This window comes from Vanessa tameamea, chromosome 3 (genome assembly GCF_037043105.1).
Source record: "Vanessa tameamea isolate UH-Manoa-2023 chromosome 3, ilVanTame1 primary haplotype, whole genome shotgun sequence".
Classification (NCBI taxonomy): Eukaryota; Metazoa; Arthropoda; class Insecta; order Lepidoptera; family Nymphalidae; genus Vanessa; species Vanessa tameamea.
The window spans coordinates 8128541-8155849 of NC_087311.1; the positions used below are offsets into that span (position 1 = coordinate 8128541).

General features: G+C 29.4%; 1 protein-coding gene across 6 annotated transcripts in view; it reads right to left on the reverse strand.

The window, feature by feature from the left end:
- Positions 1 to 27309, reverse strand: part of Rdga (retinal degeneration A) — a 110809-nt gene that overhangs the window by 51151 nt on the left and 32349 nt on the right. The gene's annotated exons all lie outside the window — the stretch shown is intronic.

Consider the following 27309-nt stretch of genomic DNA (forward strand, 5'->3'; position numbering starts at 1 on the left):
ACCAGTTTGAATATACAACGATATTGTGCGCGTAGTAATTTTGTTGTTAGGAATAATTTAACAAGTGGTTTTGACTTATTTCATCGTGAAGTGTTATGGTGAGCATTGAAAGAGAAAGGTTTGCCTGGGAAGTATGTGGAGTTAGTCCGTGCTATGTATGTATTCTACCTATGTCCGATCGTCTGCCGGCAACACCGACCAGTTCAGTGTGGCTGTAGGGTTGCACCAAGGGACGGCTCTAAGTCATTACCTCTTCCTGCTAATTATGGACGCACTAACGGCGGACATACTGGAGGAGGCACCCTGGTGCATGCTTTTGCCGACGACATTGTACTGGTTAGTGAAGATGGACCTCAGATCTAGAGCAGATTGGAAGATTGGCAACAGAAACTGGAGAATGTTGGCTTGAAAATCAGTAGAACGAAGACTGCATACATGTTCTGCGATTTCGGCGGTCTCTTCGGTCCTGGAGCCACAGCGCTTGATGGCGTGGCCCTTCCAGTCTGCTCCGACTTCCGGTATCTCGGTTCACTCATTCAAGGCGATGGTGAAATATATCGAACGGTGAAGCACAGGATTAACACAAGGTGGATGAAATGGCGGCAGGTTATGGGAACAATTTGTGACCCCCGTATTCCCCTTAAACTTAAGGGGAAGATCTATAGGACCATGGTCAGACCTGCTGTTCTATATGGATCAGAGTGTTGGGCTATAAAAGGGATGACTGAAAGACAATTGCATGTGGCGGAGATTGAGAATGCTGAGAGGAATGTGTGGTGTTACGCGAATGGATAGAGTAAGGAATGAGTACATAAGAGGAAGTTTGAAAGTGGCACCGGTAACCGAGAAGCTATCCGGAAACCGGCTGTCTTGGTATGGGCATGTTATGCGGAGGAATGAGGACCATGTTGTGAGAAAGGTTTTGAGAATGGATGTGGATGGATATAGAGGTAGGGGACGACCCAAGAAACGATGGATGGATTGCGTGAAAGACGATATGGTTAGAAAGAATGTTACTTGTGAGATGACGTCCAACAGAGAAGTATGGAAGAAGAAGACATACTGCGCCGACCCTAAGTAAAATTGGGATAAGGGCAGGAGGATGATGATTGACTTGTTTCATCTTTTAAATTGAAGGAGCATCGGTAAATGTTTGTGTCAATCGACAGAGCGTACTAAGGAAATAACTTTATTTTATTGCTTTTTAAAGATACATATTATTATTGTTCTTTTGTTAGGTGACAGCAGGAGGCTCACCTGATAGAAAGTGACTTGCCATGCCCCATAAAATCACATACTACCGTCTTTTCTGCGCACTAGAGCCGTCGGATTACCATCGCATCGTATTCATATAAAGAAAGGGAATAGAGATACCTGTGCCTGCACATACATTTGCTCACTCAGTAGGTATCATCATCGTTACATGTTATAAGAAATATATGTACAATATAAAAGTATATAAAAATTATTTAATAAAAAATAAAATTAATTACCAACTATATATAATTTATTAAATTGAAAAATACAAAATTGTAAATTTAATATCAAAGTCGACATAGTCTATATACATTGTTTGAAATCAATTGTTTATTTCGACAAAGTCAAAAGGAAAGCATTTGTAACGAGGTGGCTGCCTTTGACATGTGCTCGTATTTTAACTTTCAGAGACTAAACTAGTGACTTTATAAAAGTATATATACATATATATAGTAGTAAGTTTATGTAAAGCTCAATATATACTTTCTAGTGACTATTCTGTACTTAATTTTTATATGGAATCCAATATATTTAATATTTTTATACACAACACTAGTTATTCTTTTTACAATCAAAGTACCGGGTCTTTATTGGGAACCGGATTAAAGAAGATTCTTAAGCACTAGTCGTGCACTCCGCCTTCGCGGTGCGCAAATCTTTTTAAATGTTGTAAAAGTAGAGATTAAAGTTTCAAAATCTGGGCTGCTTTATAAATTATTCAATTGTTTTAACGTTGTACTTTGTTGCATTCCTATTTAATAATATAATTATCAATGCTGTGTGATAATATACTCGAAATAACGGTATCGTTTGTTTTGTTTTTAAATATAAAATTGTTATATTTATCTCGTTTATAAAAGAACCAGAAAATACTATAATAGCATTATTTCTAATGTATTTTTTTATTTTTATGTTATTTTATGAACTGAATCCTGAAACTTAAATAAATCCCACACACGCTATTTATTTCGCAAACGTACACCTGAAAATCTTCCGGAAAGATCGGCTTTATGATGAGCTATATCTCAATGTAGCCTATGAACAATACAGTATATATCTGACCTGATTTTAAAGTTTTCATTATTTAAGAAATTCATATCAAGTTGATTTTTTTATTCTAGAAAATAAATGTGAGAGCTGTACATTCTCACGTTCTAACAGATTGTTTTAAAAATAAATTACTTAAATCATTTATTTTTTTTTGCAATAAACTATATGCATATTCCTTTGGCATAATAACTATAGATCAATTATGTCTTTAAATTTAATAATATAATTATGTTATAGCATCCAATCGCAAGTGACGTGATACGATTGGCGCGTCTTGGGAGTAAAACCGACTTGTCTGCCTGTCTGTTCTTATTCTTACATTAGTCATCTCACGCACACTAAGACGTCTTGTAAGCATGAACGTCACTCATACTGATGCACGGCGCACGCCGTTAATTTACGGTTAAGGGGCGCATTTTCGTAAGTGAATAGATCAATAATCGATATTTATTTAATTATTAGCCTTCGATAGCCAATTTCTATTTGTTACATCGGCCGGGCGTCCTGTGATTGCCACTTTTTAATTTTTTTTTTCTAGAAATTGTTACTACTGCAAGCCGTCACATTATTTTAATAACTTCAAATGCAAATTTTCTAAATCAAGTATTTTTTGTCTCAAGTGATATATGAAATTTTATGAGTAATTTCTTCTGAAAATGAACATTCGTGTAATGAATTTAAGTATGAACAATATTTATATTGTAAATACTAATTGTATGTGTACTTTGATGATTATGATTCATTTTAAAAATTCAAAAATATGAAATAAATACACAACTCATATAATTAAAATCGAAGTGTAAACAAGCAATATTAGAACCAAACCAAAGCCGTTAAAGTCGTAAGAACTATCAAGGAAAAACTTCGCAATGCGTTTTTACTACAACTGATAACGAATAAAAGCGGTAAACCACAGTTTCTTATAATTGCTGAGCCGATAACTCTGAAATAATACGTATATCACTGCTAGCTTATTGACTTTAACCATGAAGTAGTTGAACACTCCACCTGTTTACCTTTAAATGTTTTAATTTCAAAGGTATACTCGTATTTCGAAACTCAAGAATAAATAATATTAATATACGTATTACTTTTTGTACGATACCCGTGACCTAAATATCGATGTATAATTTTTATTTTTTTCCTTTTAGCAATAATTACTGAATTACCATGTAAAATTTTTACTAAGTATAATTAAGTATTGACACTAAAGTGAATAAAAATTAATAAAAGTTGTAAATTTCCCACAACTGAACAAAGAGGTCAACTCCTTTTAAAGGAGTTTGGAGGTTTTATTTCAGCACGATTCTCCAATTTGCATTCTTGTGGACAAACGTATTGCAGTATTACAAATCAATGCAAAATATTTATTCGGTATAAAAGCATTATACACTTAATTATTGATATTTCAAAATCGAATAAGAATCAATATGACGAACGAATTATGATGAAAGATACATATTGGATTATTTTAATAATAACAAAGCTCTTTATATTGCATTTATTTATATTTGTAACATCATTTGCCTTAATTATCCGAAAAAGCACCCACATATGCAGGTTTCCTATAAATGTTTTCTTTACCCGTCGAGCACGAGATGAATTATAAACAAAAGTCTAGCGTATAAAAACTCACTGATAACATGGACTTCGTTAGACCTTCCCTATATCGATACCAGCATTCGAATCCGGCTGCAGCTTGGCCTTTTGTGTCCAATCACTAGTTTTTTTTTTTACCTGTAATTACCACGCAACTTCATTGACCTTTAAATATTTGTTTTTATTTTTAAATTGTCAATGTCGTAGGCATTACGTGGCATTTACTTATAAATCAAAACAAATCTCATATCTTTCCGAAGATTGAAGACATTTTAAAAATTCATAAAGCTACATTTCAAAGAGGTTCATCTTAGAGTAACGTCAAAAAGTTATGAATTTGCTCCACTTCCTTCAAATATCTTTGTGGATCCTGAGCAGAGATTGAATAAATTTAGTATTTCACTTCATTGTTTTATATTTATGAATATTTCATAAAAATATCATTTTACTTACAATCACAATATAAATTTATTGTTACAGAATATAATAGTCAATATTAAATAGTTATTAATTAATATAAAATATAGCTTTAAATTTAGTAAATTCCCGTTTTTAATGTAATTTGTACTTGTTCAAGCATATCTTGAGGAAACCATTAGAGTTTATTTAAATTAAACTTAGAATGATTACTCATAACCTTCAGAGAGCATAGAGATCCTATTACAATATTTTATATACATTTAAAGGATTAGTACAAATAACTAGAAAAAAAATCGCGCTCCTCAACTATCTTGCCTGAAGTGGTGTACAAATTAGGTTATGTATCTGAGTAGCAGCGTCTATGTACTAATAGTATTGGGCCTAAAATGTTGTAAATCTACAGAAAAACCTAAACAAAAATCTTAAGTCTATAAATTCCTAAAGGAAGCGCAATAGCACGGAATCTTCTACAAGTGAAATTAACTCGCAATTAACCGGTTTTTCATATTTGCTATCGACTACTGGGGCCATTCACTTGCGGTGAATGTTATATAAAATTTAGTTTCTGCTGAAGCAGCATCTGTCTGAAACCTTTTAAAAACCTGAACTATTGACAAGTATTGACGGTTACAATCAAATAAAATATTTGGGATATATGTTGATTTATAAGTCCAACTTTACTGTACTCCTATTATTTATATGCAGCTTGTAAGCCTAACTATAGCAATGTTTTTCATTTTAATTTTAAATGAATACTTTAAAAAAATCTATTGGATATTATAAATGATGTATAAATTAATAGTTTTGCAGGTTTAATTGACACAAAACTCTTGGAAATTATTTTTCTTGTTCGTATTTTAAACATTATTGAATGTAATTTATAATATCTAAATGATATTACAAGGTTTCGACTTTAAGAGCAAATCAAAACTAGTACTTAGTACGTAATAACGCGAGTATGTAGTAATTGCACCCACAATGACACGATGGAGGCTGACATAAAGTCTAGCGCTCAACAGTTAACCTACTCGTATAACTTTGTTCGGCTATTCCCTACTGTGTCAACTGCAGAAGTTAATTATCTTCGGGTCTAGACAATTACTTCGCTAAATAATCTATGCATCTGCTAATCTCGAACCTTATGATTAATAGACTGTGTACTTATATGCCACAATTTAATTATGTTATGCGTTTTTTTGTCCGTATTCTATATATGTATCTTGTGTGAAAATTCCAATAAAATGTACATTACGCAAATAATCTTATAATAGTACCTTTGTATTCTTTACCAACCACTGTGGCCTTAAAATATTTTCAATTTATTTCTTGTAAGGTCACCACATACTTTGATTATATACATATATACACAATTTAATATATTTCCAGATGCATTACTGTATCTTACTACCTCAGCTGAGTTATAGCATAGCTCATGCCCATGAAGATGTCACAACCTTAAACCGCATTCCACTTTTGCCCGTATGAGTAGCGCGCAGGGTACTCTTGGTTAGAGATGGGGTGATTCTGTATAACATCTATATTTTGTTATGTTATGTCATTAGCAGGCCGTGTACCTCAGGTTAAAGTTTTTGTAGCCATATATAAAAACAACATTAATATCGACATATATTATTTTATTTGTTTGTGAAATAAACATTCATTGGTTTGAAAATAAATTAAATTACAAAAGTAAATGTAGTTTATGTTATTTAATTTTTTAATAACGCTGACATAATTAATAGATCATGATATACGTACGTTTTTTTTTAAATTTCGGTGTTAAAAGGTTGTTAACATTATAAATGATATTTTTTATAACCTAAGTGTATATTTTACGCTAAAAAAAACATATTTTATTTAATAAACAAATTTAAATCAGGGAGCCGGGGTTTAGTTCCTATTGACCTCACAAACAAACAACACGATTCAATGATCAGGAGATGATTTTGTTAAATGGTTAAATTGATTATATTTATTTTTTATCGACGTTATTTTGTTTGTGTAATCCGCCTTAGGACAAGATGACGTAAAACCGGTTTGAACGTGCTGAGTCTGGGTTGGGAGTATTTGCACTGAGATCAAGGCTAGCGTGGAAATGGGAAGGTGGTATAATTATTATTATATTAAAGATTTATAATTCATATGTAATTTAACGCAGCATTAGGATTTTTATGCTCAGATCTTTTTAAATCTCAAAATAAAAAATGTTTTTTTATTAAGTTTTATATTTTTGTTTAAAATTGGAAGCGCATTTAACAGAAAATTAGACAAACGTAAGACTTATGAAGTTATCATAAAGACATTTTAAAATCTATAAATATTATAAAAATATATCACTTTATGTCTCTATCTGTATCTTCGTTTTCTTTTTCGATACGGTTTTTAATAATAATAAAGAGCGATAAAATACAAAGATTTATGTAAAATATTTGTAAAATGGTGCATTAAGTCGATGTCGTATCTAAGACACTGTTTTTGTACACTCCCATGGCTAACGCTGGCTAAACCTTAAAGGAGATACAATTCATTATTAATCCTTGCACTGTCGACAAAACTGAACCCGGGGCAGGTCACTTGTAAAAAATATAATAGATATATAAAAAATTGGTAAATTTGTACATCGAATAGTTATTAATTATTATAACACTTTATTGTCATTAGTTAAAATGATATCGTTTTATTTTAAAGCAAAATAAATAAACACTAGTTTAGTGGAATGACTGTGGTGTCAATGATGTTGCTTTATTTTCACGATATTTTAACACTTAGAACTTTAGAAAAACATACAAATTTATAACAGTCATATATGCACTATACGACTGGGTCATTATGTCATAATGTAATTGTAATGGTTTGTATATAATATAATAAATTACATTATTAGAATATTTGAATTTGTCCGGCAAAACCACGTATCCGGTATTAGGTATAATTGTGATCGATCATTGTATATGCATAATTGAATGTACGCACACAAACATGATGTAATAATATTCATACTGTGTGTACATTGTGGTTACAATGGTGGCGTATTATGTGTGGTATGTTATGGCTTTTGTACAAAATGATGGCTTCAATCACAAAGTAATTAATAACGTAGTATATAGTCACATATATTTTTTTATATTAATAACTACAATCTACTAATAATTATTATGAGATATCTTTTTTTTTACCATAACACTGTTTTCATGTCATGTCATATCATGTCATGTCATATTTGCTATAAGAGGTACAATTTTTATTTTTTTTTGTACATTTTTTTTATTTAAGATATATTTTTTTTTATTTTGCTTACATGTTTACTTTTTTAATTTCAATTAATTTTTTATTTTGTATTTTATTTTATTTAATAAGAACAGTAATATTTGTTGTCTGTTTCTTTTCTTTTTTTTGTCTTGATTTTTTTGTCTGATGATGAGTTAGCCTGTGAGAGAGAAGTACATGGTAATATTTTTGAGACTTGATGTACATATATATAGAATTAAATACTTTGTATATCATGTTGGCTTCCCAAATAAATAAATAAATATCTCCAAAAATTCTGACATCATAAAAAAATACGAAACGCTTATAGACCATACAATAACGATAATCATTAACAAACTTGTTTCTGCAACTGAGATAGAATGTCTTTTAGTTTTATTGCAGCTACAAAGTATTATTTGTCTTGTATTTAAAAATATATTCTTATACTGTACTCTTATGTTGTCTTATAGTTAATGTTTATCACGTATAATTATTGAGGTACCACTATTTGCCATTATTAAGTTAACTCTGTACTGTGTGTTTAAATAAATTAATAATTTATATGTAACTTTTTATTTATTTAGTAGCCATTCTCATTTTTTTTTTTTGCAATTAGCTCTCGGCCCAAAGGTTGCCTGGAAGAGATCGCTGCTTTAGCGATAAGGCCGCCTGTTGCGTCTAATACCACAAATACAATGCAATTGTAAAATCCGCAATTCATTGTGTACCTATGTAAATATTTTATTAATTGTAGTACAATAAAATATGAATAAATATAAATAAATAAATAATTTTGTCAACGACATTATGAACCAGCGTGAAAAATATAGTTGTAAATTTTGTAGATAAATATTAAAAAACGATACGTAGACATTTACAATATTTTTATTTAAAAAAAAAATGTATTTGAAATAATTTATGTCATTATAGAATATACCTACTCATCATGGTTTAAGATTTAATACATCATTTCGAGTGAGTATAATTGCTTTGTAATTATGTCTGTAGAAATGGAATTGTTTGCAGTACCTATTACTGAAGTATAATATTTGATTCATGGAAAAGAATAACTACTGAGTTCCTTGTCGGTTCTTATCAGTTGAATCTACAGTCCGATCTGATATTTATTATTTATATTTAATTTTTATAGCTTATCGCTATCTTGTAGAATTAAAATTATAATAAACTTTAAATTAACATCGTTTAAGTCATAATCTGTTTATTTTAGTATTAAAACTTGAAACAAATTTTCTCTTACGGCAACAAGAGTCAACTTAATTCATAAAGTAAGATGCAAGACTAAATTACATCGCCTTAGGTAGTAGAAACTATTGCATTGTCTTTTTGATATTAAAGTCAGACCAGTAACAAACATATATTATATGGCAAATTATTTTATTACGGTGTCAACTTTTCAATACACAAATCATTGGACGATTATCACTTTCCTGTTTATCCTCATACATTAGAAAGTGAAAGTGAGATTTTTATTTCAGTTTAACGAATTTAGCGCAATAAATTCATACAAAGTAATTGGCACAAATGAGATAGAATATTGTGTTACATCAAAGTTTTAAAATATTTCGTCTTAATCTTATCTTGTTATTCCATATATTGCATGAACATAGTTATACGACCGTGAGAACTGTTTGTCATATCAATTTCAGTTTATAGTTTGCTCATGTATGTTGAGTTGCACCTATTGCAAAGTAAAAGGTTGTTACAATATTATTCAGTGTAACTGAGAAAAGCGGACATTCCTTATTTTGTGATTCACATTCGCATTATGACGCAAATCACTAATATAACAATAAAATCAGTTGACTCAAACCATTTTATCTACATACCCACATACGTACATATATGATTTTTTTTTATTTTTCAAAACTCTTAAAGAGAACTGAATATGTAAGTTATAATCTGAGCTAAAATTATGTTATTCACGTCTCGAGCTATTTCAAATATATTTTTATGAGCGAACCGAGATGCCAAATTCGGAACAGACTGATTAAGCGATTCTATTTGACGTAATTGGAGAAAAACTGCAATAATAAACGAAACTAAAAGATTTTGTGTCGTTTCGGTCTGATTTTTGAACTAACAATTTCCAAGCGAGCAAGCTGGTTTTCGATTCACCTTCTGTATTTCCTATATCTTCACCGAACGATTTCATTAACAAACGGAATATACCAGAGTGCGTCCTACTAGATATTCAGTATTACAATATCTAATATCCACAACGAGAAATACGGACTTCAAGCCAACCTAAATCTACAGTATTCAGTGCTTGTAACTTTCCCTTACTGAATTCGCTCACATATGTTTACTCAAAAATATTTAACAAATATATAACTAATAATATAATTGTGTTTTATCGTCTCGTAATTATTAAATAAACGAACATAATAATAATAATAAAGTGATAACTGACTCATAGATTCTAACTTTATTTTTAGATTTCATTTTATAAGAAATAAGTAAATTACCTTCTCCGGCTTCGCGCGGAAGCAATTAGGTACAGTTGAGTCCCAAGATATTATTCTAATAATAGAGGTTTAATTATCGCAAATCTAATAATATGTTCGTATCTCCACTGTATTTTTATTATATCTATCTAATTAAAATTATAAATCTTAAAATGAAATATATATTTCATTTGTCATTTATTTGTCGGATAAATTCTAAGAAATATATAAAGCGAAATAAACATCGCAGTATTTTTTCCCATTATTAAAAATTTAATCAACTCTTAGCTAATGATATCCTGTCGGGAACTTTTTTGTGCACATTTCAAGATGTTTTTACTTCGAATACATATTATTAGTATATATGTATATGTGTTTCAATACTTCACTAGCATTAAAAATATATAATATCATCTCATTAAATATACAGTACATATTTATACTATTTATGAACTTGCCCTTCCTCAAATGTACGGATTCACGGATGAAACAAACAAACAAAGCTCTTTAATTTTTTACATGATGAGCATAATTTTAAAGTATACTCCAAGTATAGACAAATTAAAATTGAATTAACACATAATTGTTAAGAAAATTACTTAGTTTTAGAGCGTCGCTAGTTGGTTGTTATTTTAAATAAAACGAAAGTATTGAAAAAGTTATAAAGAATACCTATGTTATGATAATCTATTATAGAGTCGTAATAAGGGCAAAGAGAAAAAAATGTAAGCTATTCAGTTTTCATAACAAAAAATAAAACATTTATAAAACGACATCGTTATAATAATTTAATTATTAAATCAGCTGATTCAAATTTAAGTCATCGATCAAGTTATTAAAAATATCTATTAATTGTAAGCTTATTTAGTAATTCAAGTTGTTAGTTAATATATGCGTAAAGTATTATTATCGTTAACAGTAACTTTTATGACAAGATTTAACAAGAATGTAAATTTATTCTTTACATTTATTTCGAATAGCTGTTTAACACAAAACAAATTTACTACTGGAATCCGTAAATTGTGCCTATTACGTTCCCCGACAAAATTATTTAAATATGAGTCTAAAGATGATAAATTTAACGTTCATTTTTTGTATATCTTGCAAAGAATTACTGATCCGCATCGTTGTCACAGCGGCTTGTCACGGTAGGTAAGCACAGAGGTAAACGTTACCACAGAAAACATTGTACGCAAACAAAGTATGGATGTGTTTTTTTACAATGGAATGATATAGAAGGATACTATTGTTATGTGTAGGCAAATGGGACACTAGATATCAATAAAAGAACATTGTTCCTGTAATATTTACATCCGTTTTTTTAAGCGGTTTAGATTTTAAACCTAATTAACTATTATATCCTCAAAAGTGTGATCATGGATATGGTCCACCTCTTGTAATGAGGTAAGTTAGGGTACGCGACGTGACGGCCGTTTTTAATGAACCGATTTACGTTGTTGCGATTACTATCCACGAGTTATAATTTTTATGGGCAAATAGCATAATTAATATTTCAAGGAATTATTAAACGATCTTTTTGTGTTAGATTGTAATACTACAATTATATAATTAAACTCCGTTGATTATGAAAACAGTTTTAAAAATAAGCTCTGCGTAGATAGAGCCTTATTTATCTTTTTAAGCAATTATGCTTATCTATATTTATCTACAAATTAATAAATGATAAATCGTAATTCCGCCATGGCATATCTATGTGGAAGAATTTCATTTGACATTATTGCATATAACTTGAATGATTCCTCTCGACATTTTCCTTCACTGTCAAGTAAAATATTCATTGTTAAAAACACAAATTAAAAATGTCAAATGTTTCAAACATGCATATGTACTTGTCCGGATCTTAGCTCATGATGTTCGGATAAAATCCATGTATTTTATGATTTAATTTATTAATATTTTGTTCATGTATTATGTGTACTTGCTTAGAAAATTGATTTCCATTATTGTCTATTTTTTATCTAAACGATTAAACACGATTACTTTTTTAAATTTGACATATTCAACAAAATAATTTATTAAGTGTTCCTTATTATACATAACGAATACAAATCCTTCCAAAAATGCTTTTGAGTATAATTAAAAAAATATATAAAACTCTTTAATTGTATTGTGTAAAAATTGAATTATTTTGTAATGATAAGAGAATATAAAAAAAAATGTTGTAATAATTAACGACACGCTATAAGTCATAATTTGTTTAAATTAAATTTACATTTTAAATGATTTGCAAGCAATTGCGTTAATGTATTTAAGATAATATTTCAATAATTAACTTGTAAGTTAATTATATTTGAAATAGGGTCAATGTTTGACATTTCCATTTTTCAATATTTTCTTTAGTTTTTATTGATAAGATCTAAGAGTTGGAATAAGTTTTTAGCGGGCTTTATGAATAAGGATTGAAGAATTCCCTCCAAGAAAAAGGGGGAGTATGGGTGGTCAATTTTGGGGGGTTTTTTGGAAAATTAACTTGAGTAGGACATATCGTACGCGTCCGATACGATGTGATATATGTTACCTTGTGTATAAAAGATGATCTCGACCATCAAACAATTTTATTACATTTATTAACGAACTATATTTATTTTTATAAGTAAGAAAATTATTATTATTAATAAAATTAGCTAAGAAGTTGGTGATAGCGTAGATAAATATAATGAGATATTTTTTTCCAAATGTTATTTTAAGATCTAAAGATTATATTGATAGCATATTTAAAGTTCTTGTAAACTGCAAATTCATTATAACTCGTACATACATAAGCTTAAAATCAAATAATAGCATCAGTGTAATATATAAATATATACGAGTATGTATGTATGTATTTATATTATATATACAAAATCTTACGTTTTTTTTTCTTTGTGCGTCCAACACGTGAGTACTACTAAGCATATTGGTATGAGACTATGACACGGTATGGTCTATAGATGGTTATATATAGACTATAATTTTCTTGAATACCGTCGAACCTTCCCCCTTCTTCATAATTATAATGCTTTTAATGCCCAGCGAAGTTGACGGGTAACACCTAGTATCTTATAAACGCGTCATTTAATAAGAAAAACGTATTTACCACAAATGTCACGTAACGCTAAGTATGTTCGTATACGACGTCTCTCGAAATATTTATTTGTAATTCAAATTTACTATAGTGTGACGGTATATTTATCGTCAATATATTTTAAACTTGATATTTAATAATTACTTAACGTCGATTAAAATATGCATAAAATGTTTGAAAAGTATCTCAAAAAGGTTTTTTTTTTTTTTTTTTCGAGTTAATTTACAAGAAAATGTGCTTCAATTGAAGTCGTAAATGTAAAATTAAATAAGTTATTTTGTATACACACGTATGAGTATAGGTATATTTTATTGAAATGAATGATCGTGTTACATTATGATGATTGAGGGAATTATATTGAGAGGAATTTCCTCGGATCAGAACGTCAACAATAGCTCTACATCGCCAGCTATAATCTATTGACAACAACAATACATATTAAACAAATACGAGAACCAAAAAAATGTAAGAAACGTGAATTACATAACATTTATAAGCTAAAAATCTATTAATGGTAAATATAATTTTCAAAAGCCAAAAAATATATATATTAATGGTATATTATAATCCCTACAACAATTTTCTACGGCATCGCATTAACAGACGCAAACGAAAGGAATGCCGTAACAATATAAGTAGGTACTCTACTACAGTATTTAAAACTATTATGTATTTTTCGCTTATCACTGATAACGCACCCACGTGGTTCAGATGAATTTCTAAACATATGTATTACATTCCTACATCTTCGCGCGCCGGCTCAAGCGAGATGTATAAATACTTCAAATACCTGTGTCGCGTCTTGTTTTTTCTTTTGATTTTGAGGTTGGGACACTTTTTAAACACAGAGAACGATACACCTAGGAATCCCATTATCACATGAATATCACAGATTTAATAATGTCACAAAATATTGCGCGTATATGGCAGGTGCGGTGTGCGCGTGCGGCGTGACTAAGCGGTTAGCGGCGAGCGCGACGAGTTGTAGTCGACATTGTGGTCGCGGAGTCTGCGACCTGGTGTCGACTCCGGCCGGCGCGGCGAGGTAGCGTGCGGCGCGCGTCACCGCGTGGTCCGCGCTGAGCGCGATGCACATCGTAGGATATGCAACCGCATACCGGAACTTATTGTTCTAATTCATTATTTCGTTTTTCAATTACATTTAGACGTAAGTAGGTACTATAAAATATGATCACAATTATGAGCATAGTTTTTAAAATAGATTTTTTTTTTCGTATTGTAAATATGTCTTACACGCGTTTATTGTTATATCAGAAATATAATTAATAAAATATTTAGTTTAAGTTCAACCGTAGCTGATATCCATAACACTCTACTGGCTCTTCACACAGGGGTCTGAATGTAAACAACTAATAGTTACAAGTAAATTGTATAAATTCATCATTCGTACCATTTAACATTTATAACATATTGAAAGCGAGCTACAAAGGATGAATACAACGCCTATAGCGTATGACAAACATTCGACGATTGATCGGCCGGGTAATTGTTTCACAACGTTTTACGAATTAAAAGGTTGACTGCACTACAAACAAAACACGTGAAGCATCAATGAAGATTATTCATCCGCTTAAATGAAACACATTATGATCATTAGACAACACATAGCAAAAATAAGGCCAATGATTTGATCTAAATTCTAAGCAATATGTACCTATAGATTGGAAATGTCTACTTAAATAAATAAAATTTTTATTTAATGAAACTTATTAAAATGTGATATCTGTAAACTAAAAGACGATGAATTAGTTTGACGAAAGACTTAACAAAAGCAAACATAATAAAATTATATGAATAATTTATTTAGTTATTCAGTTATTTATCAGATTGTATAGATAGCGCCTTAGAGATAGCGTCTCCACTCTGCTTGGTACGATAAAGCTAAAGTAGGTGAGACACTTCTTCCATTCCTAACAAGCACACGTATATGCTTTATCAAAGATTCATAGCCGGATCTTGATTTACCATATTAGCGATGCTATAAAAAATATGGTGCTTACCAACTTGGGTAAATGATCCTTGTAACAAATAGCCTTAGTGTGGTCTTAAATTATAACGAACTTGGCTGTCGCGAGAAAATCGTTAATGTTTTTCTGAATAAACTAGCAAATGTAAGGCTACGTGGGTTAATTCTCAAATGTGTTTTATTTTTGACAATTATAAATGCAAATTTTACGTTAAAAAACCTAAGATTAATAAATTATATAATATTATTGCAATATATACAGTCATATTATTTATTGCAGGATTATATAGATGCTCCCCGAATTTATAAATTGAATTGTGTTTAATTTATTATGAAAGAGTAAATATACTAAGTTTCTTGGCGGTTCTTCTTAGTAGAGTCTACTATTCCGAACGGATGCTAGCTTTACATTTTAATGTAACTAATTTTGGACGAGTGGTCGAAATACGACATGACATATGCTTATGAATTTCAAACATTATTTCTCTTATTAATTTGATTTTTTTATTATAATACATTTATTGTATAAATAATATTAATATCCAAGCCCGTCAATAGTTATAAAAAAAAAAAAGGTTAACAAAGCAAGGACAAAATGTACTTAACTGTTTTTGTTTTTCTTTACCTTTTTATGTATATCGACTAACCCTGGCTTCGCACAGATATTGATTTATACTATACAAGTTATCGCCCGCAGCTTTGCTAGAGATTTAGGGATTGGTCGTCAGATGTTAAATAAAATAATATAAAAAGTATGTTCCTTAGGGTTCAAGATTGCTTTATACCAAGTTTCATCAAATTCGGTTCAGTGGTATGGCCGTAAAAGAGTAATAGATAGACAGTTACTAAGGTAAATCTTAAGATTTACCAGTAAAACCTAAGATTTACCGATTATGAATGATAAATGTCCATAAAACTTTGGGATTCGAACTTTTACCATTATTCACTTGGTAAATCTTAGGATTTACATGTTAGGTTAGGTTAGGTTGGAATGGTAAAAGTCCGAAAAAGTCGTCCTTTTATAATAAATACTTACATTCACCAACTCATGTCGGTAAATCTTAGATTTTACTGGAAAATCTTAAGATTTACCTTAGCTTTTACAGTAACATATCTATATAATTATTAAATATAAACAAAATAACAATTCGAAGAGCGTAATTGAATTTTTGTTTTAAACATAGGCGGCCATTCGGTTTCGACCTCTGAATATAACAAAAACAATGTTCTTTTGTCATATTTTTTGTCATTATTTAATATTTCGTAATGACATACATACATATTGGTTCGTGTTTAGTACAGAATTAGTCATACGTCATTGTTTTTCATCAATGATAAAATGACGTAATGTAATTAAAATCACAATGACAGCGTGTCTCCCACGCGTCATTTGATACACAGCACGCTTAGATTATTATTTTTCGTACGAATCGAAATAGTAGAATGTTTGTATATAATTAAAATTATTATGATAGATTTTAAACGTTAAGCTGCCACTGGTTCGAAATGTATACTTCGATACCGAAAATAACCAGAAAGAGACATATTAGTTACCTACTCTTTTCTACCAATGAAATTATAATGATATAAATATATATTAAAAAATATTTAAAATTGACACTTACAGTAGCCGTTCAACTTTTGTATAATAGTGAGAGGTATATTAATCACAAGTTGCAAAACAAAGTCCCCCGACGTGTTTATATGTCTGTCTGAATGCCGATTGACCCAAAATATGTCGAGCCGGTTTTCATAGGTTTTTACAAATTAACAAAGAAATTTTTAAGAAATGAAAAAATAAATAATTTATTAAGTGTTTATGAAAATTGACTTAAAAATGAAGATAAAATTATACCGACTGGAAGTTTTATTATTTATTACGATGTAAACGTTTTATGATAACCCTTATTTTACTCGAGCAAATCTAAAAAGGGCTTGTACGAATTTAAAGAATTAAAAAAAATATGTTTTGAACAACTATTAATGTCGTTTTTTGTCAAATTTTTATTTTACGTAAAACGTACTTTTATATACACATACATTTTACACAGCTACACACACTAAGAATACAATTCAATTTCAAGTAAGTTTCCATTAGACATAAAAAAATGATAAATGTGCGCGGGCGTTGTCACGGTTAATGCGAAAGTTATTTTAGAAATATATTTATTTATTAATAGCATGTCACATGTGCAAATAATGTAACTTCTTACACTGTAATGTCGAACTAAAAAATCTACTGAAATAATATCCATAAAATTTATACAGCGCTTTTCGGAAAATATTTTATTAAATATAAAACAATCATTGTACATTTAAAAATATTCGATTCACAGTTACACCCGCTTTTGATTCACATAAGACTATTGACGAGACAAGCGTGAATTATGATACCTAACTTTACATTTATATATAAAAAATGAAAGTCATTTTAAAACTATATATAAAACTTAATAATGGCCATTTGATTTGAAAACGATATATATAAATCCAAAAAGCAGAAAAGATAAACAAACCTTAGATTTACGTATTCTATGCAATTTTCTAACGCAAACGCAACGGTATACGGATAAATACAGAACAAACGAACTAGTATTCTTTTATATAACCTTGTATCTCCGTTTAAATATAAAGATTAGTCAAATATTCAATGTCACAGAAGTTTTCTGAACGGTCTAAGATTCGGTAGGATTATACATGATATGTAATTTTATTATGAACCTTAAACTATTAAAACGAAACTGCAATTTTCACAAATAATAACTAAACAATAATGTTTTAACGAAACATTATTTTAAAACTCGAAAATGGGACAAAGTATGTCGTTGTGCAACATGTGCTGCCAAGCTAAAAATACGAATTTATTTCCTTAAATTTAACAGCACGCGACAATAATTTATCTTTTAACACCAAACCCGAAATTTTAAAATTATCATAATTTTTATAATTACAAAATAAAAATATGAATTTTTATAATTATCAATTAATCAAACAAGTTTTGATTGTTTAATAATAATGAAATAAAAAAATGCGAGTCAATGTCAATCTAAAATGATATAAATGATATAAAAATTAGAATTATTATGACATTAACATAGATATAAAATATGAAAAAAAATATACCTAGTTTACGCTCAGCATATTATTTACACAAGAAAAACTTTTGTCGCGAATTGTAGCCAGATAGCGTTAACGCTACACGTCGCGTAATCCATTTCATTGCTCACTTTTCTACTTTCTGTCTTAGAATTAAGAAGAATTCGATCATAAGTTGTTCCCAATGTGTCATCCTCTTCCTTTCCGTGACCCTCACGGAAATGTATCAGATCATCACAGTCATATTACTGCGTTAACGGGCTTTAATTAACCTATTACTACTATTGTGACCACATGTTTGTAGGATATTTAGGAGATCAGTCCGGCTATTATTATATTATGTCAATTTGTTGCTCATAATAACATATTCTCAATAGCAAGCACGACATGAGCAACAAAATGTCCTTATAAGAAATATTGCTACATTTATTCCGATTTTATTCGAATTAAACTTTATACAGTTGATGTCGGCGATGTGTGGCGGAGGTCTGTGACATATTACCATTAACATTTTTGATGCCCTCCTGACCGAATACAGCCTTGGCATTCTCAAGAGAGACTAACCAACTGTGTAGGTCATCTTGTAGTGCTAAAGTATGTGTGCAAGCTCAAAGGAACTCTCTATTCCCTCACTCTCATAATAAGACGAGACGGTTCCGGATACGACCAGAAATAATTCAGATGCTGTACGTATTTTGGGGATAATACAACATAACCAATACCAATTTCTAGATTAATATTATACTAAGGTTTTCTTGTGATTGGCTTAATTCGGGAATTACGGGCTAACTAAACCAAATCATAGAATTATATTCACATTTTTCAAGATATATTATATTCGAGTAACGATTTTGCACAACTTATATAAAATACAATACAAGCATTTTTAATAGTTATTTTATATATTTTGTAACTTAAATATATGTATATCAACGAAGAATACTAATTCCACGATTATTTGTCACTTTTATCATGTTTTATTTTGGAATATGCATTACGAGATTTAATTTATTAATTAGCATAGAATTTGCAGATACATTGTGATTGCAAAGAAGAAAACTCGATGTTACTAAAGTGTCTTGACTTCTCGTGTTTTTACAAATCATGTCACTATTGTCATCAAAATAATCAATATTTTTGCAGATATACGTCATATTATTGTAAATATACTGTGGTGGCTGTAAGTATCCTAAAAATATCCCAAAGGCAGTCTTAAGCTCAGAAATTGTATACAAACCGACCATTATTTTTATAAAATGTCTAACTTCTGTCTCAAGCGTTACCCAGAATGTAAAATACCATAAGCAATGATACCATGAAAATTAAATTTATTCTGTCAGTGGAAACTCGTTAAGGTTATAAAAGCGATTCGTATGCTACATAATCGAATACTTCCGAGTTTAAATAAATCACTGAATTTTCATTAGTTAAGCCCAATTTGATAGACTTCCAACAAGTCTTGATAAAATTCCATGTAGCTCCGATTGTATTTTTTATTTAAGTATTTATAGATTTAGTATAAACTAGCTTTGGTGAAGGTAGCCTATGTGTTAAGTCAGGTATAAGCTGTCTTCATTTCCAATTTCAACCAAATCCGTTCCGTTTTTGCATGAAAAGGTTGACACAGAATCATCCATCCTCACAAAGTCACGAAAGTTAACTTTAATAATATTATTAGGATGGAAACTATTTTAAAGTACAGCTTAACACAAACATTGTATAGGTACAAAAGTTGTCTCCAGATACTGCTACTTCGTACAATAATTCGTAATTTTTACACTTTATTTCCATATTCCAACAGAAATCACTTAAAGACAAATTAATATCTGTTATTATATACATTTATTATATAAAGACCGAAATTAAAACTATTGTTGAGACTTGTGTCTATACATCCAATTAAGTTGTTTTAGACATAACAATTTCAAACAACAATCTTTATGACAAGTAATTATTTATAAGTTTACTTGAACGGATTAATTTTGATGATTGTATAATTTAAAATGACTCCTTTCAATAGTTTATAGACGCACAAGAAAATATATAAAAGAGATAATAAGGTAAACGAATAGATTAGAATAAGATTTTCGTATAAATAATCCTATAACAAACCGATCAAAGAAAAGATTCAAACGAAAACCTCTTTTATTTCAATCAAAAGCCTTTATAAGCCATTTAACCCGTGATTCTCCAAAGCGGGCAAAGAGAGATAACTACTATGCATACATATAGGAGATACGAGTACATAAATGCGGCCCATTACCATGATTTGTGTATCAAAGATAAAATCGTAAAACAGAGTATTCAGATTATGATCTATATTTATTTATTAAGATTAATTTATGATATATCAATTTCATATTCTACTATTATATTATTATTTCGTATTCCATGTGCTATTTTTTGATAGTCTGATAAGTATATAAAGTTATTTTATTTTACACATTACTGTCTACGTATTATTGTCTTATGAAATACTAAAATAGTAGAACTGTGAGGAGTGGAGTGTGTGAAAGCGTGCCGTGTCCTGGGATTTTGAAAAAAAAATGCATCAAAAAACACATGAAAGCAACAAGGACTTTAATAAAAACTAAATTTTTTAAACCATAACTTACGTATTGCTTATAAAAATAAAAGTTAACACAGATTTCAACAAAATTTTCACCCATATAAAAGAAAAACGGTATAGGTATTTCGACCCCTCTGAGCGAGAACTATAAATAAGCTAAATGTCATTTTAAGCCTGACTATTTGGGAAACTAGGTAAAAAGCATTGTCTCTTTGCGTTCCCAGTCATCCAGATCACACTGTATACTGAAATAAAAAGTCTATAAACCTAATATTATTTATATAAGTATCTGCATATATTGTTATTTAATTTTTAATTACCGCCTTCATGGTTTTTCTGTTTGACCTAAAGGTTGACTGGCAGAGAATGCGTTCAGGCATTAAGTCCGCCTTTTGTCTAATTAACTTTATGGTGGTCAATAAAGCATTTCAATAAATAAATAAAAATAATTATGTCGCTTTGTGTTTTTAGATAGTAATTAATTATTATGAAGATGACTGTTAATAAATGTACATATCTTATGAGTAATACGTAATAAATAGATTTAATTTAATGTCCGAATTTATAATTACAATACTATAATAAGAATTTTGCTCATGATTAGAGCTAAAATACTTTGCGTAAAACGATAAGACTATGAATGACTTATTGTAATGTTTTATAACAATAGTATGATAAATGAATTATCGACAGTACATATTATGAAACGAATTTAAATGTTTTATAGACTCTAAAGATTAATTTCAACGAATTTTACTATCACTTCAGAGCTAATGAAAACACGGCAAAACCTTTTTGCCACAGCCATATATATCTCTACGCTGGGGAAGCTGCGGGCAATAGGTTAATTTCTCTTAAAATTTTGAAGCTTTCATATGCATCGTTAAAACCGTTACTTGTTCAGACTATCAATTGATTCATTAATTTTGAATCATTTTTAGATTAGCGTAAAATAAAAATGACTAAAAAGGATAATTTATGTCACGATATTTTTTATTAAATTTAAGGTTTATAAATTATTTATAGCAAATACATTACAACCTAAGTTATATATGTTTAGTGTATTTGTTTAATTACAACGTTTCTTTTTTTCTTTTTTTAAGTACCAAGTACTTTATTATCTCAAAAAAATAATTAAATATTGTTAATATCATCTAAAGTGAATCATTGAAAAGTTCTAGCAGAAACCAAACGCTTCCATAAAATATTGCGGCACAGACATGAGTTATGACGGCGCGAATTACTTCCCACCTAATTTATGAATATAATATTAAATAAAAATACAATGTAAAAATACTGCAACATTAAATTATTAAAAGGTTTAATTTAGTTACGTTGCATAAAGATAATTTAATTATAAGAAATACTTTAAAAATAAAACAGACGAAATAAATGGTTATTTCTTTATATTAATTATAAATAAAAACTTTACAAAGAGGAATGATTAATTATTTGATATTTTTTAAGGGATTCTCAAAACCGAAACTATTTACTTGCTATGTAGGAAAACAACAATAGCGTCTGTTCGTATAATATGATATATCTGCAATGGCATTTTTCTTTATGAAATACTTATAATGCGCAATAAAAGAATTGATTAAAAATGTTTGGTATTTACACAAGTTTCAAAAGTATAGTTCGAAATAATTTGAACGAAATCTTCTACACATATAATATGCTCCAAACCTTCTCCTCAAAGGGAGAGGAGGCCTTAGCCCAGCAGTGGGAAATTTACAGGCTGTTAATGTAATGTAAAATGCTTCTACACATTTTAAAAATCTTGGCTTAAAATGCGAATGTAAAGACATTTTCTTGTATAAAATAACATTATGATCGAAACTGTAAATCAATAAATCGGTTAAATAACCAATTGTCGTATTTATCTCATATTACAAATTATAGCCCGTCGTTATTGTAATCAAAACCAAATTGTAAAATTTTAATAGAAACTTCGTAACCTAACCTAATCTTACGAAATGTTATAAGGAAAATTCTTGTTTTACTCCCGCGTAACATTTATCTTACCGCAATAGGAATGAGGCGTCACGCTACAATTGCTTTCGAAATAAATAACAATTGTACCGAATTCACACTTTTCAAGTGTAACACATTGTACGAGATAAGATGAGTCTCATTAATCAATTCTTATGACAAAAAATGTTGTTGTGTATTTATTGGAAAATAAGAGCGGAAAATTGCAATAAATAATAACATTAATAAATTTCTTCTTTTCAGAAAATGTTGCGAAGTCCTCAATTATTTATTAGAATACAATAACTACAATTGTGTGATAAATTGCCTTAATTGTTTTTGAAATAATAGTTGTGCATTAGTAGTATTCGCCTGCTTGGAGTTTAATTTTGTTGAAAATTTATAATGTTAAATTTGTTTTACATTTATGTGCGCTAAAATTCAGTAGCTTTTTTTCTCTAGGACTAGGATTAGCCAAAGTTGTATCCGAAATAATTAATTAATATTAATATAATGTTTACTATGACGAAACAAATATTTTTCAAAAATATACTTAATTTCAAGGAATCGTCAAGCAATCGTCTGTCGCCCTATACAAGAATAAAGTTATTCGGAATGTAGGTACATGCAATTACTACAGCGCCATACATATTTTAATACCTACATACGTATGAAGAACATTTTCAAAAGTAGAAAATTAATTTCCTACCTTTCTTCAATTCTTGTAAATTATAATACTCTTTGTTTTATTATTATTACACCATTTGATTATTGGATCGTAGCAGTGGTTCTGAATATACACGTAACACAGGTGCTCCGTTAAGACAAATGTTTTGCAAGAAAATTACAAGGTATTTCCAAAGAAAATTTTGAAAACGTGTACGTGAAGGGATTTTTTATTATTAATATTAGGTGTTTGTTATGACGTTTATTACATTATTATATATAAAAATTAGAGGTTTAGTCTCGTCTTTTCGCTCTGAAATATTTATTCACTATCCTCTGTGACATTTTAATGTTTTACAATTTAATCATATTATTATAAATAATAATTTCTTCTAGATATTGAATTTATATCTGTGGAAATCATTCTTATTGAACGGGCTGATCTATCAGTGCGGATTAAACCTCATTATCCATATTTTCTTATTTGTTTCAGGTTTCCTTACCACGTAAGTATATCTGGTGCAAAACGATTCAATTTCCTGTAATGTAATTTTATTGAGGCATGCCAGAACTAAGCGAAGTTGATTGTTATTTAAGCATACGTTTAATTAAACGATACGACCACTCTTTAAAGAGTGTTTCAAAACTTATTTATAAATGATTTATTGAATTATTTAAAAATCAATAACACTATGATAAGTTTTCTTTGCAAAAAAATACTTTGAGAAGGTAAAGTAAAATATAGTAGTAAGTTGCACGTGATGTGATCTAATGATAAGTTAAATTATGTTGTAATTATAATGTTTATGTTTACTCATTTTTACACAAATGTGCATTTAATTGACCAAATTTTAGAAAGAGTTTATTTGTAGTGTATTTTCACGATATTTCAGAAAAACTGAAACTTATTTAGCAAGCTTAGTAGTCATTTAACAATCACAATTAATTAATATATTACTTTTAAGTAAACAAATATTATGTGCCATTATTTGTGTCAAAATGCAAAGTGATTTGTATATACAGTTACCATCAACTTAAAAAAACATCCCTTCTTTTCACTTCTAGGAAATTTTGAACCGAATGTGTCTGGGTTATTATACACCTTCGGCTTCGACCAAAGGTTGTGGTTGTAACCGTTTATTCGGCTTGGGCTTTAGCAAGAAATCCACATTCGATCACTTACAAGTCCGTCAATGCATCGGGTTCGAATAATTACAGACCAATAAACATGTTATCGCAAAATAGTAAATAATTTATAATCGCATAATAAACCTGCATGGTTTTAAACTTTCATTATAACCTTAGCATCGATATACATACGTGATCTTTAAAACGCATTTACATTCAGTAACGTTTTGAATATAAAAAATGTTCTCGTACTGTTTCCGCAAAATGTAATTTACATTGACTCAGTTATCAAAGACTTTCGATGAAGTTTATTTTGCAGGATAGATTTAACTCAATTGTCTTCTGTAATCTATTAGTCTTGTAAAATAGCGTCAAAAAATATTCAAAGGACTACTTGAATTAAGTAATTTTATTTGAAACTTTTACAAACTCGATTGTTAAAGGTGAAAATTGCAGTGCACCTTTAATATATAAAAATATTTCTCAAATCTATTTTTGGTACCCTTCTACGTTTCAAACGAATTTCTCCTCCAAATGTGAACTCGCTGATAGATAGAATATATAATATATATGTGTGTATATAAACGAGCCTTTTGCAACGGATGTTTAACTTTGTTAAATTTAATTAAAAATTGAAAAGGAATGCAGAAGAAGGAATTAATTAAAACCATCTCTAAGCATACAATTTAAACCTTAATATATATTACGAAAGAAGTTTCTAAGTATTTCAAAAGTGTCTTTTAAATATTTTGATATTCAGTCTGATTTATTGATTAAATTATAAACACTACCTAAGAGACGTAATCACTTATTTTGGAGTAGTTTAAAGGTTTTGTTTGCGCAACACCTTAATTGTTTAACTTTACCTTAAAATAAAGTGGAGTTTATATAAATATAACTCACGCATTTTACGGTTAAATTATTATTTTATTTGATTATGAATTTAACAAAAATACTCAAAATTCTTTGTCTACAAATGAGCTAATTAACTAATTCAAGGAGAAGCAGCTGTTTTAAAGCGCCTACTTTTATGTGTAACAGTATTGACGCAACTTCGGTGTAGAACCGACTCATTTGCCGTGAAGACAAACGTGTCGGGCATATGAGTCGGCCGTTGCGTGACTCTCTTATGCCGTCACGATTCCCTCTCCGCCACCGCTTTTCATCCCTTGTATCACGTATGTTTATTATACAGCACGTATACGTCGTTGTTATTTAAATTATTAAGAAATATATATTTATTTTATAAACGAAGTCTATAATTTAATTTATGCTACTAAATTTTTTTCTTTCATAATGACATATGAGCTATTGTTAAAATTTTTGAAGATGCCAATGTCTATGGTCGGTGGTGTCCACTTACCATTAGTTTTAGCATTTGCTCGCCCACCTGTCTATTTGATAAAAAATGTCATATATCCTATAATTATTTATTAACAATGAATTTCGATTTGTCATATCTGCTGCGCGATCGATGACGGCTTATTTTTTTTGTGGTGTAGGTTGACATATCATCTAGCACGGTACCCATGTATGTCTTCGTCAAACCAACCACGATGGTATCGAAAGCATGTAATTACTCATACGAGATGACTTGGTGTGTAATCCAATTATAAATTTCTCTCGTTGTATCGTTATTTTTCATTTCACAAAAGTATTTGTTTAAGTGTTACTCGCAAGAAAATAAAGGCGCAATATTACACAATTCAAAACAAATGAAAGTATAAAAACGAATGAAAACGAATTAAAAATAATACGACAAACAAAATGAACCATTCAAAAGTGAAATAATTATGGAGACATTAGACGTGAAAATTAAGCGAATAATTAATTTACGACGTTGAGTATTTTTTTTATGGAAGAACGTGAAATGGCACGGCGCGCCATTCATTGAAAAGGATTAATTGCACGTTTAGAGAATTACGACGAAATAACGTTTAAAATATGATAAAATGTTACGGTTACAATTTTTTTAATACATTTAAATAAGCCGAACGTATTAAGTACTTAATATTTATTTATATAATTTATAGTTTATATTGAATACTAAATGTTTCTACTGTTAATAAAAGATTGTTTTAAATTGAAAATCGAATTATTTAAAAATAATAATAGAAAAATCACTATTGGATTGCTCTCGCTCAATATCTAATGAATGAATCATTGGAAATAAACAAAAATGGTAGCAAAAATTAATAACGTACTATATTTTTTTTACACATCAGTATTGTACTTGTAATGATTGCACTTTAATCATTATAATATTATAACTTAAATTTGGATTGTTAATTTTAAATAAGGGTTTCAAATCACGAATTATCATATTATCATTATTAATTTATTAAATACTAGTTGTCGCCTGCGGCTTCACTCGCGTCTAAGTGGTTGCTCGTCAGTTGTTATGCATAAAAACAGCCTCGCAGTTTAAGCTCGCTTCGTAACAAATTTCTTCAAATTCGATTGAGCTTTTAGGCCTAGAAAAGCCAACAGACAGATGAACAGAATTACTTTCGCATTTATAATATTAGTATAAATTTACCTAATTTATGATCTATGGATTGATTGATATGACTAGTTAAGTTTCATGACAATCGCTTATCCAAAGAAACGCCTGCACAATGTTGAACATAATACCAAAGTAGATACCATGATATTTTAATATTTGAAAGCTAAAGTGAAGAACTAACTTATTATACGCAAGAGAAACTGCAAACAATTTTTTAAAAATATTTTACTAAAATATGCGAAATTCATGAATATGTGAGAA